Genomic DNA, 17,097 nt, shown 5'->3' with positions numbered 1-17,097 from the left:
TCATTTTCAAATTGTCACTGAACTACTGAACCAATTTTCATCATTGATATATCTAATTCTCACAAATTTAACGTAATTTCATAAAACATATGAGTTATTTCTGAAAATTCTGGGAAAACTGAGAATCATAGTGCAGAGCGAGAGAGGATGAAATTTGAGCGGACAAAAGTCTACGTCCACTTCACTTTAATTGTCAACAACAAAAATCTCTCCAATTTATAAAATCAGGTAACTTAATAAATCTATCAATAACATATGCCGCATTAATTTTTAAATAATTTTCTTCCAGAAAAATATGATGGCGTCGACACGCAAGGAAATTCCTATCGCTATTCGAGATCTTGTCATTCAGGACTGGAAGGGTGGACAAAAAGGGGGGCCGTCGCAGAGACAAATAGGGACCAAGTATAAATTAGCAAGGACAACCATCCAGACAATCATTAAGAACTTTAGAGCTAATGGTTCAGTCCAAAACAAGGTCAGAAGTGGTCGAAAACCGATTTTGGCTCACCGAGAAGTACGCCACGTGCTCAACAAAGTCAACGTTACACCCTCACTTAGTGCTCCAAAGCTATCTACCGAGATCAAGGAGATGTTCGACAAACAAGTTAGTCCTAGGACCATCCAAAGAACACTGAACAAGGGAAATTTGAAATCCCACAGAGCAGTCCGGAAGCCTCTTATTGTACCGAGGAATGCAACCAAACGAGTGAAGTTTGCCAGAGACCACATTTCCAAGCCACAAACATTCTGGGACAGTATTTTATGGACTGACGAGTCAAAGTTCAATGTCTTTGGGTCAGATGGGCGTCGTAGAGTGTGGAGATATCCAAAAGAAGCATTGAATCCAAAAAATCTCAACCCCACAGTTAAGCACGGCGGCGGGTCGGTAATGGTGTGGGGATGCATGGCTTCAAGTGGGGCAGGAAAAATGGAATTTGTTGACGGAATTATGGACCAATACAAGTACCAGGGAATACTTGACCGTAATATCCAGGAATCTGTTCGAAAACTTGGACTTGGACGACGATTTGTCTTCCAACAACCAACGATCCGAAACACTCTGCCAAGTCCACCATGGAATACTTCAAGAAAAAAAAATTTCGAAGCTAGAATGGCTTCCCCAATCTCCAGACTTGAATCCCATTGAGCATCTGTGGGACCACATTGAAAGAGAAATAAGAAAACAATCTTTTTCAGGAATTCCGGGCCTAAAATCCAGAATTCTTGAAGTTTGGGAAACCATTTCTGAAGTGTGACCAAGAATTTGGTAAACTCTATGACTCGACGCCTTGAATCCGTCCTTAAAGCGAACGGAGGCCCAACCAAATATTAAAAATTAATTGTTATAACATTCCTTATAAATTACAGTTTTTTTGTATGTTTTCTCTGACTGGACGTTGACTTTTGTCCATCCAATTGTTTTCATTTTGAATTAAAATACATCTCTGGCCTAAAATACATTTTTTAGCGGAAAACTAATAATGTGCTATGAAATTACGTTAAATTTGTGAGAATTTGATATATCAATGATGAAAATTGGTTCAGTAGTTCAGTGACAATTTGAAAATGAAATTGACGCGACTATGTGGACGTAGACATCTGTCCGACACTGTATCTGTGTAAAAAAGATCAAGGGTATATGTAAATATGAATGTATGGTACTCTTCACAAATGGTGGTTTCATCTTACTCTGTGGGACGAGGAATACTAGTTTTTGTCAAAAAATTATGTGCACTGGGTCGAGCCCAGATCAAAGCTAACTGCAGAAAATGTGCAGGTAGAAAAGAGTTGCTTTCTCCTTTTGAGAAAATAAAGTATTTGTCCTCTATTACAATCCTATGTTCATGTTGTATCCTCCAGTGGCCGCGGAAGGGTGGGGACACAGGGACACTGTCCCACGGTCATTCGATGTCCCCATCATCGCTCTATGTTATATAAATTCCTCCCTCCCCTCTCCTACAATGTTAATGTCCCCACGGCTTCCGCGGCCACTGTCTTCAATCCTACATGTATCCCCTTTAAAAAGTGGGATTGACGTAAAATTGTGTGTATTGGATCGTTAAAAAGCCTCCCATCTATACAGACGTGATCGAAATCGTCAATTTGAAATCATGTAATTTCACTACTATAGTAAATCCATGTGCTACAAATCTGGCCATACGCACTGCATTCTGTCTTCATCTGGTCGTCAGTGGCCGCGGAAGAGGTAGGGACATGTGAGAAAATTAACATTGTAGGATAAGGGAGTGAGGGGTCTATATAACGTCAGAAGACGAAGGGGATATCAAATAACCCTGGGGACATTGTCCCTCCGTCCCCACCCTTCCGCGGCCACTGGTCCACGTGACAATAGAAATTTCTTCCACAAATGTTCACCCCACGTTCTTCTCGGATTTCTTCTACATCTCGACATTTGATACTTTCTCCTCGCGAAATTTGGAATGCTTTCTCCCAGAAGGAAGATCAGGCCTGGTGGAAGGAAAGATTTGCTAAAATCACGCAGTAAACAAGCAACAAGGGGACTCGCATCCTCTTCAATTCACGGATTTAAGTCCACTTCTGCTCCTGCTCCACTTTCACTTCCTTTCAATTCAATTCAATAAATATATCGACTCCAAGTCTGGACTGGATTAGAGTACTTTCTCGCACTAATAATAATTCTTCCATTGTCGAATTTCGGTGAAAACTCGATTTTATTGTAGAATTGGTCTACTTTCTTTCCTGGTACAGTTGAGATTTCAGGCTCAAGTCCAAGTCCACAAGCATCAGTGTCCGCGGAAGCGTGTGTGGAAACACAGAGGGACAATGTCCCCACTGTTGTTCGATGCCCCCATCATCTGCCCATCTTATATAAACCTGCCTCCCCCATCCTACAATGTTAATGTCCCCATCCACGGCTTCCGCGGCCACTGACCACCAGTAACGGTTGGGTGGGATGGGGGAGACTTTCACGATTGGTGATGAGGAAATATTTGCCATACGATATTTCCCATGTTATGCAATGAAATGTGTGCATTCAAGTGAAAGCAGGCTTTCTTTCTCTGTTTGGTGGAATTCCGTTATTGCTCTATTATTCTGTACCAGTGGCCGCGGAAGGGTGTGAACAGAGGGACAATGTCCCCACGGTTAATCTGTGCCCGCATCATCTCCCTATCTTATAAAAACCCCCTCCCTCCCCTACTATCCTACAATGTTAATGTCCCCAACGCTTCCGCGGCCACTGTTCCATACACCCATCATATCAATGTATGTATGGTGAAACATGACATTTCTCCCAAGGTACATCCATTCATGTGTATTTGTTCCTACACTCTAAGAAATTTTATCACCAGCGCGGTGGTCATATGTGACTCTACCGGCAGGTGGCAGAAGACCACCGGAGGGTGGATGCCCATCACCAGCTTAGTGATGATCAATCACCGTGCGGTGGTGCAGTTGTCACCGTTCGGTGGTTGCAGCTGTCACCATTCCGGTAGAGTCACATATGACCACCGCGCGGTGATAGTTATCACCAGGTTTCTTAGAGTGTACATATATCGACTACAAAGAAAAGGAAGTATCTGCTCGATTTCACATTTCCGTTATCTCATAAACCACATGACCACATCACATCAAAATGTATTCTGTTTATAGCTAAACACGTAATACTGCATTCCAATCCGATGAATAAATTGGTGACGACAAATGTCAGCTCATTATTCGATATCTATAACACTCATCCTCCAAATATATACCTAAATAAATGTCAAACATTAAATTACTCCCAAAATTCCCTGCTACATATTAATTTCGTCAATACGAATATAACTCGCGCAAATTTATTTAGTGACGTCCGACTCAAATAACTAATTAAATCAGAGATACTCATCATCCCACGTGAATCAAATTAAATAGTTAGCAAGTTTGGAATTTAATTGAGTTTGTCGCAGCAGCAGCCATGCAATTGCAGGCAATTATAAGACTTGTTTGTGAAGTATAAATAAATAGGTGGTGAAAATGGAGAAACATTTTACGTAAGTGTCAGTGGCCGCGGAAGCTGTGGGGACATTAAAATTTTACGATAGGGGAGGGAGGGGTTTATATAAGATGGGGAGATGATGCGGACATCGAACAACCGTGGGGACATTGTCACACCATTCCGCGGCCACTGTAGGTGTTACATACGTGTTAGTGAGGGGGTGTCCTCTATAAAGTGAAAAAAGGTGTCGTGCTAGTTAAAAAAATCAAAGAAATATTAATGACGCATGCTTTTGATCAATCAGTGCAAAATTAATAACGTTCCAACTTGTTGCTAAAAGTTGAAGTTGTTCAAACTCGTCAAATTTCCAGGGTATGCACACACCTGTCGATGTACATGCTTATGTTCTAAAATATCCTAAATTTCCTGTGAAGACACAGTGGCCGCGGAAGGGTGTGGACAATGTCCCCACGGTTGTTCGATGTCCGCATCATCTCCCCATCTTATATAAACCCGTCCCTCCCCTATCCTACAATGTTAGTGTCCCCACAGCTTCTGCGGCCACTGTACGTGTGCACACCTGCCGAACTACGTGAAGCTTATGTTCCTCCTTGTTTTTCCCAATTAATTTGGAAGCCAGGGCAGAAAATTGTTCTAGAATCGTTTCGTGAAATCAGAGTTCTGGGAATGTTACACGTGTCGATTTATAAATTAAGCCCAAAATCTGACGGGTTTTAGAGCAAATGTATTCTAGGAAATTTCGATGAATTGTTCCCGTCTAATTCTCCACAGTTTGGAATTAATGGCATCATTTCGTGTATTTCTCTTTCTCGTGGTGGCTTTAATTACGTGAAAACCAAAGCTGACATATAAGCTCACTTTATCCCACACACATTTCCAGGAGATTGGTCTACTTAAAAAGTAATAATGAGACAGGGCTATTGGCGAGTGAAAACAACTTCTTGATTGGAAAATGCGGAGAGGCTATTTATTTCCACCCGGCCAATATTATCTTATCCTAGTAACTAACCAGTCGTACATATTTAGTACGGCTCACTCACAAGGGAGGTCTGTCAGCGGATGCTCTCAGATTTTGGGAAAACTAGTGTCAATCGACAGCAAATTTAATTATTATGAAATTTGGGAAAGACACGATCACCCAATTGGCACATTTGGCAGAGATATTTGCATCCTAAGAGGAGAAAGCGCGCAGTAATTTTGAAAGTGTACAATTTGGCGACTTTACTGCTCGTTTTCTCCTCTTCGGATGCAAATATCTCTGCCAAACGTGCCCATTGGGAGATCGTGTCTTTTGCCAATTTCATCTTAATTACAATTTTAACAGAGTGACACTAATTTACCAAAAATCGGAGATCATACGCTAAGATATCTCCATTATCAGTTCCAATTCTCATGTCTGAGCGAGAGATCTGCACCTCTAGAAGACAAAACGTACAGTAAATTTAGAATTTGCGAACTTTAAGACAAGTTTTCTCCTCTTCGGATGCAAATCTCTCTTTCAAACCTGAGCAGATCGTGTCTTTTGCAAATTCGATATTAACTAAATTTACGACCACTTGACACTAATTTGCAAAAATCGGACCGCATACGCTGAGAGAGTTCCCTTGTCAGGTTCTCTGTATAATTTGACGTCAATAATATCTGGCCGAATGCAGTTCTCCATCTCCTTCTTGGTAATAAATCAGCCTTTCTCCAAGGTGCCCAAATATGTATGACATATGGGGACAAATCTCCAGCCAGCTTTCACCACTTGAATGCCACCAACAGTTCAATTCAAAAGCCAGCATGGTCCATTATTGATTAACCTGAATATGTACGTCTTCAACGTCAACATGATCATCAATTCACGGGTGAAAGTTGAGTGAAAGTGAATACCATGTCGCACAGATGTGGACATTTCTCCGGAAAATGCATATGTATTTATCTGTGGGATAGCAGCTACTTCTTCTCCTCATCTGCCTAGTGCAGTGGCCGCGGAAGCCGTGGGGACATCGGGGGACATTAACATTGTAGGATAAGGGTGGGGTTTATGGAACATGGGAAAATGATGAAGACACTGAATACCCGTGGGGACATTGTCCCTCTGTCCCCACACACCTTTCCGCGGGCACTGGTCTCATCCTGCTGTTCATTTTATTCATCCGGCTGAAATGAGAAATGGGATGATGTGATGCTAAACAAACAACATCCTGTCAAGAGAAAGTCAATATTGGACTATTAGCTTTCACTCACTCGCTCACTCTCTCTCTCTCTCTTAGCTCCCATCACTATTAAATATTGCCCAAATGGATGAAATTTGATGGATCGACGAGTCTGGTCAAGTTCACGAACTGCAGATCAAAGGATAAACATTTACGGCGGGCTCATAACATATTTGTTAAGTCAACCTTGTGCAATTTAATGACAATTTCTGTACGTATGGTTAAAATGCGAAAAATTGTGAAAGGAAGTCTCCCAGCGTATGCTCTCCAATTTTTAGCAAATTAGTCTCAAATTAGACACAATCTCCCAATGGGAACGTTTGGCAGAGATATTTGCATCCCAAGAGGAGAAAGCTTTCCTTAAAGTTGACAAATTTTACACTTTCCAAATTTCCTGCGCGCTTTCTCCTCTTCGGATGCAAATATCTCTGCCAAACGTGCCCATTCAGAGATCGTGTCTTTTGCAAATTTCATACTAATAATATTTGCAATCAATTGACACTAATTTGCTTAAAATCTGATGGCATACGCTGGGAGACCTCCAGTTCCCTCATCCGTATTAACTCACATCGTCTCCTACACACATTTCTATCCGTACAATAATAATCCACCCTTGTAAAAACCTGGAATTTACATAAGAATGCCGACGACATTTTCCATGCATGGATGCACTCTCTTATTACTCGACTCTCTCTACTCTCTCATCTCATTAAGTCACCCATCAATTCTTGATAAGTGAATCTCCCAAGACACCACATCACCTCATTTTCCACCACACTGCATCCTTCTCGGATATAATAATGTACATAGTTGGAAATAAATTCACTCCTGAGCTTCATTCCATTAAATTCGCGTAAGCCTCGTCGTCGCCATCGTCGTTTCGTTGTCCTCACCAGTGGCCGCGGAAGCGTGGGGACAAGGTCCATGGTTTTTCGATGCAGTTAGTTTTCATTCAAAAGTCGGTCATTCCGATTTCTAACGGAAGATTTTCATTCACATTCAGTCATCTTAGTTCAAATTCATTTCATTTCACTTCATCAGACTTCATTTCTTACTGCGCCCCATAGGATAAGCATAGGGTGAAGAATGAAAAGAATGAAAAATCCTTTGATTCAGTCATTCGTCTGGGTATGAGATGAGGAATACTTCAGTGAATTTCATTAAAATGATAGGAAATTCATTTTCATTATCATAATCAGTCAAATAAATGAAACTGAACAGGTATGATTCAAATGAATGAAAGTGATCAGGTATGATTCAAATGAATGAAAGTGAACATGTATGATTCAAATGAATGAAAGTGAACAGGTATGATTCAAATGAATGAAAGTGAGCAGGTATGATTCAAATGAATGAAAGTGAACAAGTATGATTCAAATGAATGAAAGTGAACAAGTATGATTCAAATGAATGAAAGTGAACAGGTATGATTCAAATGAAAGAAAGTGAACAGGTATGATTCAAATGAATGAAAGTGAACAGGTATGATTCGATGTCCCCATCGTGTTATATGAACCCCTCCCTCCCCCATCCTAAAATGTTAATGCTCCCCACGTCCCCACAGCTTCCGCGGCCACTGGCCCTCATGAGCGGAAGGACACAAGTGAAGTGGAAGCAGTGAAAGTGGTTCGTTCGTCGGGTGATCATTGAACAAGGGAAGTGCAAAGACCAAAAGCGTAATGGACAAATCTTGCCGTTGCCATTTACTATTACAGTTTTGAGTTTTGATGCTGATGGCCACGTTGATGGGCAACATTACGAACCCCTAACACGTTGTTGCCCTAATTGTGTTGCGACAGAGTGGTGGTTGCGGTGGTTTAGTTGGTTTCGCTCTTCATCACTGGTTTCCCATACAAAACAAAAATTTATGTAAAAGGGGATCTGTGTACTGCAGTATCAAACTGTACTGTTTTCTGACTCATTTTCACGAAAAAGTAATGCATGGATGGCTGCAGGGTTTCCTTTCTTGCGGAGTTGCTAGATTTCTTTCACTGGAAAGGAAGAAATGCAAGCAATGCGAGGTGCAAGAAACTGGGAGAAAGTGCGCAAAATATGCGCCATCCAGCCACGCGCGTAAAGCGGAGGGACGTAGTTTCTTGCCCCTGGCATTTCTTGCAGGTCATAATAACCACAAATTTTTCGGGTGAAAGTAACCACTTGCAGGAAATGACGGGGAGAAAGTTGTTTCTTGCACGGAAGTATTCTGACCTGCAAGAAATGCAAGACGCGAGAAACTACGCTTTACGGGCTAGACGGCGCATATTTCTCGCCCTTCAGTTTCTTGCACCTCGCATTTCTTGCTTTATTTGTAATGCTACAAATGTAGCATATCCGCAAAAAACGAATAATTTAACTGCAAGAAACCAGTTTCTTTCCGTTTTCTATTATCCTGCTAGTCGTCACTTTCACCCGAAACACTGGACGGACTACATGACGCGAAGAGGTTGAGGAGATTCATATCTATCCTGTGGTAGACCTATCACAATCAAACCTCCTTCTTTATCCTTTCCTTCTACTCCGCACCAATTGTTGTTACTGAACGGACGACGACGACGAGCGAGTTTACGTACGTGTTGTTGGCTTAACTCGACTTTTTTTGTCTGTAATTTACTTTAGTTTATGGATACCAGTGACAATAAAGGAGAAAGAAAGAAAGTGGGTGAGAGAGAGAGAGAGAGAAAGCAAGCGAGCTGTTGTGTTCTCCTGTCTCTATTTGTTTTTCTCATGAGATCAGACTTGCGGATAAGGAGACGAACCGGACATGTGAAATGGACAGACGACTGCGATGCGAAAGACGTAATAGTGACGGGAAGATGACACTATAACAGTTGCCAGTCACTCAGGCACATAAATTTTGATCTGATGAGGTGTTTCTTTGCGGGTTTTAGTTGGAGCAATCACAAAAAAAAATTATGGGAGACAGACAGCATTCAAGCATTTCGTTCCAGGAGATGAAATGAGAAACGAGAATTGATCTCTAATTCTGGCGAAATCGTACATTTTCTAAAAGTGAAAGCGTAAACTATTACATTTCCGAACTTTCTAATTGTCATTGTCAACCAACTCAACCTCATTCTAGGAAACGGGCAAGCCCCCCGCAGTTACCTAGCCTATTGTATCTTACATATTTATGTACAGTGCCCGCGGAATAGGGACAATGTCCCCACAGTTATTCGATGTCCCTATCATCTCCCCATCGTATATAAACCCTCCCTCCCCTATCCTACAATGTTAACATCCCCTCATGTCCCCACGCCTTCCGCGGCCACTGATATCCTACGTGTATGCATCTTCACAAAAACTGTGTACCAATTGCCCATGTCAGACCGACTACATTGTCTGCTAACGAAGAACCAGCACCATCAACCAAACCAAACCAAACCACCAGTAGCCCCTCGTACATAGAAGATTACTTCTCAGTTTTGGATTGGCTTGCAAATCCAGGCCTCGTTTTGCCTCTCCTCACTTTTACCTCCAACCCACCAACTTGGCAGCAGCAGCAGCTTTCACTCGCAAGAAGCAGAATCTGTTCTAGGGAAGAAAGCCAAACCACCCATCAGATCGTGTTACCCGATCTGACAGACAGTCCGCCGTCTGTGTCACTCTTCTCGAACGTACGAAATATCATTTTCCCATTTGAATATTCAGCACTCTTCACCCACCTTAATCATTTATTGTCTTCTTCCGGAGAAGAACCTGAGAGGATTCCAAATCCAATAAAATCTCGAAAAGATTCACAAAACCAAATAGTGAAAGTAGGAAGAGACGACACTTCACATTTGATCAGAGAAAGTAGGCATTTGCCGATTTAGTCAGTCACTCAGTTAGTTTGGGTTTAGGGTTGGAGCGAGCGAGTAGTGGAGCAGGGCAGAGGAAAAAGTTTGGTGGGTGAAAGTGGTTCAGAAACTTGCAGGAAGCAACAGTTTCTCCGTTCCTGTCTTTTCTCATTGGGAGGAAGGAAGGCAATAAACCAGTCAAACTTCACCCCAGATTCGAGTTAATATACGTTCTCACTTTGTTATAAAAAAGCGATACGACTACTTTTCAGAATTCTAGTGAATGTTCATATTAAAATTCTTGAAAACTGTAGCTGAAAAGTAAGAAAAAGAAAAAGAAAAACTGATAAAAAGTACATACATAATCCGGGATAAAATTTCGTACACTTCATGTCAAAAATTTGCTGCACTCTTAGAAATCTAGTATTAAAATAATACCAAGCAGTAATCATATATTACTCTAACAAAGTGGTAGCGATAAGTCGGTACTAAAGTTTTACCATATCGGCAACATATTTTTATTGACCGGTATAATTTTAATACCAAGCGGGAGTAAGTTTAACACCGAGAAACCAATACCTGCATGACTAAACCAGATTTTTAATAGTGTGGTTGAGTCGCGTATTGACTTGGTAATAACTTCCTACCGGGTTGGTAATACATAATTTGTTTCTGAGTATTAATTTTTCTTTTCATTACTCAACTCAACATTACCAAACGGTAATTCTAGTAAAGTCATACACCGGTCAGTAATGATTTAATACCTTAATTTTCTAAGAGTGTACTTGAAGATTTCTCTCTTCATGGAATAATTTCCGACCAAGGAGTTCGTAAAGGGCAAACTTATTTCTAAAATTGAACACTTCACAATTTCTCCGAGAGTTACTTCACAAATACATACGCTTGCTTTCACTTGACAAATTAATCCATTACTCGGAAAGAACACGATTTTCCACTCATTACCAAGATTCATCATCCATGTTTGTTTGTATCCACGCCATTTAGCAGGAGAATGGTGCGTGCATTTTGAGGAGAAAGTAGTCAGGAGAAAGCACTAGATTTCTTGTTCAGGAAGGAAAAGAGCTCTCGTCGTCGTGGTCCTGGTTGCTTTTCTAGCTGAGACTTTCTCTTTTTCCTGCATGTTCATTATTTAGTTGGGGATAATGAACGAGCCCATTCCATTAGAACTAATCCTCATCGTTGGGGGTGCGGCCGTGTCCTTCCTCATGTTCATTTTGGTAATCTTGCAAAAAAAGAGAGAAAGAAAGCGCAATTTATTATTGTTACGACATATGAGATTTTCTTTGCAGATATGCTTCTGCACCCGGAACCGAATAGATGACCGTAATTATAACCAGCAAGGTAAGAAGGTATCTCTTTATATGGGTAGTCATTACCGGCGGAAGTAGGGGGATGGGGGGACAGTGGATTTCAGAAATTCAGCAAAATCATATCTTGCCCATGTTAATAATTCCCCGTTTCTTTATCCCACAACGTTAATGCCCCCACATGCCCCCCCCAACTTCCGTCGCCAATTATAACCAGCATAGTATGAAGATATCCTTATGTACATAGTCATTGACGGCGGAAGCATGAGGACATTGTGCTCCCAGAAATTTAGAATGAATGAAGTGAAGAATGTCCCCACATGCCCCAACCCAACTTCCGTCGCCAATTATAACCAGCAGGGTATGAATATATCCATAGTCATTGGCGGCGGAAGCGTGAGGACATTGTCCTCCCAGAAATTCAGCAAAATCCTATCCTTCCCATGTTAATAAGTCCCACTTTCTCCTATCCCACAAAGCTAATGCCCCCCAAACTTCCGCCGCCACTGATAGATACATGCGAGGACTGTTTAGCAAATTATAAGGAAACAAAGAATACTTTATTACGTTGTTCTTCAAGGGAATCATTAGTGGAGAAGTTCTTTGTCTTATGTTTCCTCGTAAATCTCATGATTTATTTGGCCAATTACAAATAATTTGTCATTGGATCGTTTATCTCAGTAATGATTGTCTTCCTACAAAATGTTTGGGTTTTGGTGGAAATTTAATAGTTTTCTTTTATTTAACTAACAATGGAGGTGTCTCAGCGGATGCTCTCCGATTTATACCAAAACTAGTGTCAATCGATCACAAATTTAAGTAGTATGAAATTTGCGAAAGACACGATCTCCCAGGGGGCACGTTTGGCAGAAATATTTGCATCCGAAGAGGAGAAAGAAAACGCGCATTCAAATTAGAAGGTGCAAAATTTGTCAACTTTAAGGCCCGCTTTCTCCTCTTCTGATGCAAATATCTATGCCAAACCCGCTCATTGGGAGATCGTACTTATCGCAAATTTCAAATTTATCATCTTGCCAATCACACTAGTTTTGCCAAAATCTGTGCAAGCACACGTTAGGAGACCTCCATCCTACCCAAATACATTTTACATCTCATCCATTACATATTTTGCCTCTCTCTGTATCGATTTGATTCAACAGGTCACCACACATATGTTGGAGCCATCGGTTGGTTTCAGCGATACCGGGATCGGAACACAAGGTGAAATGAAGCAAACTCAAATTACACCCGTTTCCAGAGAGCCCCAATAAGCAACCCTTTCGTCTCTCGGCTCGATAAACATTTCCATTACATGAAAATAAATGAACGCGTTTCCCAAATTGCCGATTTCCGTTTCCCATCGTATCACTCTTTGTTTTCATGAATAGGATACTCGTCCTTATTAATGGGAATGTTTATGACGAAAGGCAGCGAGCGAGTGAAAGAGAAAGTCAGTCACTAGTCCTTCCAATGTATCGATTATTAGTCAACATTAATTTGGAAAGTTATGTATGTGCAAGAAAGTCGTGTATGATAAGGGCATTTTGTGCTTATCGTTACGTCTGCATCGTTGACATTTGATTCTTATCAGGCAGGTTTGAATAACAGGGAGAAAGCATTTTGTAAGAAAAAAGTTTTTCCAACTAGATTCAATTTAGAAAGTTATTTGCAACCCGTATTGTATGGATGCGTTAATAATGGTAAGGACCTTATCATTATTAGCTGCATTTACACATTTTATGAATTATAAACATAATAAAAGGGTATTTTGTAGTGCTTTTTGATGAAAGAAGGGTACCTTTTTGATAAAAGAAGGGGACCATCGAAACCAGGTACCCTTCTTTGGTATGTAATTCTTATCATTCAGGCTAGAATAACTAGGAGAAAGCATTTTGTAAAAAAAAGTTTTTTGATCTAGATTCAATTTAGAAAGTTATATTTGTGCAAATCGTGTGAATGCGTTACTTATATAAAAATATAATGCAAAATAGTGATATTTTCCCATTCTTGATGAAAGTTTGCATTTGATTCTTGTCATTACCGAGGTTTGAGTAACGAGGAGAAAGCATTTTGTACATTTAGTTACAAAAAACTTTTTTGAATTATCTAAATAGATTGATGAATCCTTAATTGATCATTTATCAATAATTCCCTCTTTGTACACAATATTTGCATGACATGATTTCGTATATTCATGTACACTTGTGTACCTTAACATCAAAAAGTCTGATCTTTTATTTATTATTGCATTGCAGCAAAACTGATGAAGAAGTTTCCCCGTTCGACAATCGACTGTGACGTGCTTCTAGGAAACGGGGAAAAGCGAACTTGGCAACTTTTACTACTACACAACTTTCCTTTTTGATCACAATTTCATCTTCTGACCAACACCGTCACTTCTGACCAATATGTATGTACGTATATCCTAGTTGTTCCGGTCAGTGGCCGCGGAAGCGGTGGGGACAGAGGGACAATGTCCCCATGGTTATTCGATGTGTCCATTATCTCCACATCTTATATAAACCCAACCTCCTTTATTCTACAATGGCAATGTCCCCAACGCTTCCGCGGCCACTGGTTGTTGAACAAAAACGACGACCAGTGGCCGCGGAAGCCGTGGGGACATTAACATTCTATGTAGATAGGGGTGGGAGAGGTTTATACAAATGACACGGATCGATGATAAGGACATCGAATAACCGTGGGGACATTGTCCCCTTATCCCCACCCTTCCGCGGCCACTGGTTCTGCTATATGGTACTCATATACAAATCAGTCTTCTTCTAATGATTGATTAGACGAGTGAGTCAAGTAAAAACTGCATTTTTTCCGACACAGGGACCGAATTTGATTGATTAATTTCTTCATCTTGATGAAGGATGATCAGCAGAGTGGAACTTGGAAAGGAACACAGAATCACTTTGTCAGATCATATAATGAGAAAGGAGCCATGGATTCAAGTAATTACGCAGAACGTCGTCTCCGATGTCAGCGTTTTTTACATACTTGGCGTCGACGAGTCTTTGTCGAACCTTAATTGTAATGAAGCATTACTCGTCTAATATGTATGTTTGTGTGATTGGGTATAATAATTAAGCGATAATTTTGATTCGACATTGAGATTGTGCGAATATGTTTTAAGCTGGAGAAAGTAGAAATCGCATTATTTTGGTTACTATTGTGCTCATCTTTGAATTACAAAATCTGATTATCAATTATTGTTTTAAGTTAATTATTAAAAGTAATAATTTCCGCTTTATACATGAAATAGATTAACTAACTATCTGTTTTTTTATATGTTAAGCAATCTTAGAATTTGATATCTGACTTATTTTGCATTTCTTATTGTAATATTGAAAAACAGAATTGTATGTGATTATAAAATGTATTCACTAATCAAGAAGAGACAAGTGTCACGTGTGTCTAAATGTTTAAGAGATGCATTTATTCCTAGATTATGATAAAATACTTGTTAATCGTAACATTACAAATTTTTAAATGATTAATATTTCCATTGCAATCTGAAGTTGCATCTCTTTTCTGGTATTTGTGCTAGTACTCTTAAGCAATTAATGTATATTCTAATTCAAGCTTTCCTTATGTATATCAAATCTTATGAAATGCACACTCTTTACTGTAAAGAAAATATGTATACACTCTAAGAAATTTTATCACCAGCGCGGTGGTCATATGTGACTCTACCGGCAGGTGGCAGAAGACCACCGGAGGGTGGATGCCCATCACCAGCTTAGTGATGATCAATCACCGTGCGGTGGTGCAGTTGTCACCGTTCGGTGGTTGCAGCTGTCACCATTCCGGTAGAGTCACATATGACCACCGCGCGGTGATAGTTATCACCAGGTTTCTTAGAGTGTACATACATTGAGTATTTGTATATTATATACATGTATACCGTCAAAACACTGCACTTGTGATCTCCAAATTTCAACTCTTCAAAAAATTCAGAAATTAAAATTGTATTATTTTTAAGATGGTATGGAATACTTGTAGTTAGTCTTTGTACAAAAAATGAATACCAGATGAACAGAATTATTTGAGTATAAATTTATGTATATATTTTATTGTGCCGTCCGTTTGTCATTCTAGACGAATTCCAAATTATTTCGAGTTATGCACTGTGGTATGTAAGTGTGCATTATATTTCTCATTATTATATCCATGTTACATAAATTTTACTCTAATGATACATTTTATGAAGGTGCAAATGTGATTTACTTATTTAAATATATTAAAGTTATTGTTGTGAAATATGTAGTTTGTAATGAATAACTTGATTTTATGTGATCGAATTGTGTGATTCGGTACATTTTGGAGTTATGCTGAAGGAAATTATGTCCAAACAGGGGAAAAATTTTAGCGGATTTGCTGAAGAAATTTGGCTAGATTTTCTGCAGAAATGCGCATTTGCGAATTTGCTGCAATTTTCTGCAAAAAAGTGCACGCCCCTAAAATATTGCATAATTCATCTAAAATATATATCCGGAGTAAAAATTTGAGCAGATTTTCTATATAAAAATTCACGTGATTCACTGCACCAATTTTGTCCAATTTTCTGCACAAAAACTGTATATAGAGCGATTTCTGCAGAAAATTATGCACAATTATGGACATTCAGTTCTGCAGAATAAAACATGCAGAAACCCTCTGCCGGAGCATGTTAAAAAAATTGTGCCAAATACAATACGCATCTCCAGCTTTTGCAGAATTCGACACAATGATTTCTACTCGGTTGGCAATCCAAAGGAAAATTTATAGCTTCCCATCAATATGGATGATATTTTCTCAAAAATTGCACTGTTTCACATCCCGCCCAGAAAACGAGAAACCTTTCGTCCAGCTATAAACCCTTCGCGGTTCCGTAAATCGTCCGTACCTATGGCGATGACGACTGTTTAACAATTCGCGTCATGTCCACCTCAATATTAGATATTACATGAGATATGAAACTATCTGCGGCATTTCCCAAAAACTGTGCTCGCTCTCTTCCTTGTTAAAAACTTTACCCTTTCTCAACTCAAAACCTTAGACAAGAATAACCCTGCCGGATTCGGACGTGGATGGCATTATTTTGTTGAAAAATTAGCCCAGATGCCAGTACCATATAAATTATTGTGGTTGGACGTACCACTTGTCCTGCTGGGACCATTTGATTTGGTGGTTTGGTTTTTTGAAGTCTAGAAACTTGTTACGTTACGAGGCAGGAGGCAAAGTGAAAGTACTTTATGAATTTGTATTTTCGTTTCTTTTATACTGAGAATGGAGGTCTCCCAGCGTACGATATTCGATTTTGGGAAAATTCGTGTCAATTTATGGCAAGTTTAATTAGTATGAAATTTACAAAAGACACGACCTCCCAATGGGCACGTTTGGCAGAGATATTTGCATCCGAAGAGGAGAAAACGCGCAGTAAATTTGGAAAGTGTAAAATTTGTCGACTTTAAGGCGCGTTTTCTCCTCTTTGGATGCAAATATCTCTGCGAAATGTGCCCATTGGGAGATCGTGTCTTTCGCAAATTTCATACTAATTAAATTTGTCACCGATTGAGACTAATTTTCCAAAAATCTGAGAGCATCCGCTGGAAGACCTCCCTTCTAAGAGGCTCCTTTCTTCAAACTTGAAATTACAAACACATCACAGAGCCGCAGTTACGATAAATTACGGCTCATTCGTGGCCAGTTACATACATAGTTTACTTGCGAAATCCGGAATTACTTTATTGTAACATGGATGTACACCCAAGGTCATTATTATCTTCTACTTGACGTCCGTAAGTAGCATCTCGGACACG

The 17,097-nt window shown here is 39.9% G+C and overlaps 1 long non-coding RNA gene across 4 annotated transcripts; it reads left to right on the top strand.

Annotated features, from left to right (window-relative positions):
* The first annotated feature begins 9,497 nt into the window (after window positions 1-9,497).
* LOC118434583 lies at window positions 9,498-15,562 on the top strand. 4 transcript variants are annotated; one of them, XR_004834115.1, is made up of 6 exons: window positions 9,498-9,797; window positions 10,965-11,197; window positions 11,270-11,321; window positions 12,448-12,508; window positions 13,543-13,697; window positions 14,126-15,562. It is a non-coding gene; the product is annotated as an uncharacterized LOC118434583 (long non-coding RNA). The 4 variants fall into 4 exon arrangements; XR_004834114.1 differs by having other exon boundaries at window positions 9,498-10,280; XR_004834113.1 differs by having other exon boundaries at window positions 9,502-11,197; window positions 13,543-13,701.
* The last annotated feature ends 1,535 nt before the right edge of the window (window positions 15,563-17,097 follow it).

This window comes from Folsomia candida, unplaced genomic scaffold (assembly GCF_002217175.1).
Source record: "Folsomia candida strain VU population unplaced genomic scaffold, ASM221717v1 Fcan01_Sc002, whole genome shotgun sequence".
Taxonomy (NCBI): Eukaryota; Metazoa; Arthropoda; class Collembola; order Entomobryomorpha; family Isotomidae; genus Folsomia; species Folsomia candida.
Note: the sequence above shows the minus strand (reverse complement) of the source record. Positions and strands in the feature narration are given on the sequence as shown.